Raw genomic sequence first — 2,754 nt, 5'->3', positions numbered from 1 at the left:
CGTAACTTCTTCGATGGAATTTCCCTTTCTTGGTTAAAATTTAGTTTGTCTATGCTTGCTTGGTCTCTCAGTTTTCCGCTGGAATCAACATTTGAGCCACCGTGGCCGTGTGTTATTCGTGTGTCTAAACGCTTTGCACACAATTATGTACCAGCAGCACTAGCTGTGCTGTGGCACTGGAGCTGTCCAACCATGACCCTGCAAGATACGGGGACGAGGAATCCCTTCCGGGTGGATGTAATTTTCTAAAAATAACGAGTTCGCGTGCGCGTGTCTATTCGTCATGCATAGGTTGCATAAGAGAGAGAGAGAGAAAAAAAAAATGAATAAATAAACAAGAAATATCACAAAGCCCCAAGAAAAAAACAGCATACTATGTAGCAAACTACTCGCAATAATGTATAGAATTGCCATCTTGTAATGTAGAAATTTGACTACATAAAACACAGATAATGCCAGTGCTTTTATAAGGAATTACTTTTAATTGAACTTGAAGTAACCAAACACTGTCATACTGAAGGCACCGTACCTATTATGCATGGCAATTAGTTTGAACTGTATTAATTTAAGAAAGTGATATGTGACTAATCAATGGTTATAGCATCAAAAAAGTGACATATCCGACTTCGTCATGTGATTGTGATGATGCTAACTACATTTTTTTTCTTTGTTGAAATGTTTGAATATGTAAATGCATGTAAATATATGATTTTTTTTTTCATTTTTGAAGCGCCATGAGCACTGAAAAGTGGACCTGTGCGCTATACAAGTAGCCACTATTATTATTATTATTATTAGGTCCTTTGGTCTCAAGCAGCTTACACACCTCCCTGCCACAGTGTATCCGTATTAATTATTTTACGGGATAACACTTTACAGAGACATGGTACGCCGGTGTATATGACATTATTTGAATGAGATTAGCTCGCTCAAGCGATCACCAGTATTCTGGAAGGATCAGCAGAGGATCATAACCCAACCTTATCGATGAACTGGTCCTGTCCTACACCGGAAAACTAAAAAATTAAGTAAGTAACTATAAGTAAGTAGGCTAAGTATATTATGTATGTATAAGTACACTGCAAAAAGTCCGGTGTCAAATATGAAACACCGAGCTGGTGTTAAATTTTCGGTGCTAATTTTTGGTGTTAAATTAACACCTCCTGGTGTCACTTCAATGTATGAAAATGTTTTTTGACTAGTTACTTGGTTACTGTTTTTCTTGTTGATTTTTAATTTTAACAAAACGATCAAGAACTTTCCGATAAAGTACTTATTTTGGAAAAAAAAAGGTGTGAAAACATTTACACCACACAGTAACACCAGTTGGTGTGGTCCCTTATTGAAGCTGATGGGCGGGTGTTATACCATTAAACTTAACACCAGCAATATCAACTCAAGAACACCATGTGGTGTCAATTTTGAATTAACACCAACGCAGTGTCAGAATATCACCAGCTATACAGTGTCAAATTAACACCACGAAGTGCCAGGTGAAGACTTTTCGACACCATCACAAAATACTTTCAACACCTGTCGGTGTGGTCCTGTATTGACACTTGATCGGTGTTAGATTTAACACCCATGGTGTTAAATCTAACACCGATGTTTTTACAGTGTAAGTAATAGGTAAGTATAAGTAAGTATGTTTTAAAGTGCCCCTATACTCTCGCACTACCAAAGTGTCACAATTTTCTTGTAAGAAGCAATATCTCCTCGACTCAAAGAGAGAGAATAGAGTAAATCCTATTTAAAAGAGTAGACTAATTCATTGCGCAATTATTTCGAAGATCTGGTAGAAATCAATTCGATCGATATACTTGTATCTGCTGTTACAGAGATCAGTAACGGTTGAGACCTGGCCTCAGGTTTGTGCGAATGTGTTTTTGTTTTTGTTTTATTATGTATTTTTGTTTTGGTGAGATAATGAGAAAACTGTCTCATGAAATAATGAAAGAGCATGTAATTCTAAGAGGAATTCAACATTTCATGAAAACTGGTTTTGAAATGGCTGAGATATCGCAAACATATACAACAAGTGCTCCTAATTAGGAGCACTTTGTTTTTCTATGTTTTTGGACATCTCAAAACACATTTCAAAACCAATTTTCATCTACATAATCACTGAATTCCTCTCAGCTCAATAACATGCTCTATATCACTTCATAAGTGATTTCCTATATAGTATCTCGCAAAAAAGTAAAAGCTCAATCCTCATCTCAACCAATACTATACCATCCCTTATAGTGACTGAAGGCATGGCGTATTGAGGTAAGGATGTTGCTCTCTACAGTTAGTTAGCGAGATCACTGTGGAGTGTACTGAAGGACAATGCGTTGACAATGCGTTTCCTTGTACAATATTATTAAAATGGGCCTATAAGTATTACCCCGGAAGTATAGGCTCTAGTAAGTAAATTGTCTTTTCATAAACACTGAAAAAAAAAGAAATGCAATGTATGCAAAGGATGGTGAATGAGAATAGGTATGGATGCTGAAGACGAATTGTAATTTATTCGCCTTGTATTTTACAGAGCTTTTGTTTGGTTGATTGTTTTTAACTTCGTAAACTTCTCTTTTGTTTTTACCTGGAAGGAAATTATTGGATAAATGAGTACAGGCTTTATGCCTATTTTTTTAGTCGATTCTTTATGCCTGATAATGATAAAAAAAAGAAAGAATAGGCTGAGGGATGTTGTTAAGCATTCGAAAAGCTTTCTTGAGGAGGAGAAGAGGGACGTATACCCCCCCCCCC

The sequence above is a fragment of the Diadema setosum genome, chromosome 8, assembly GCF_964275005.1.
Source record: "Diadema setosum chromosome 8, eeDiaSeto1, whole genome shotgun sequence".
NCBI lineage: Eukaryota > Metazoa > Echinodermata > Echinoidea > Diadematoida > Diadematidae > Diadema > Diadema setosum.
Note: the sequence above shows the minus strand (reverse complement) of the source record.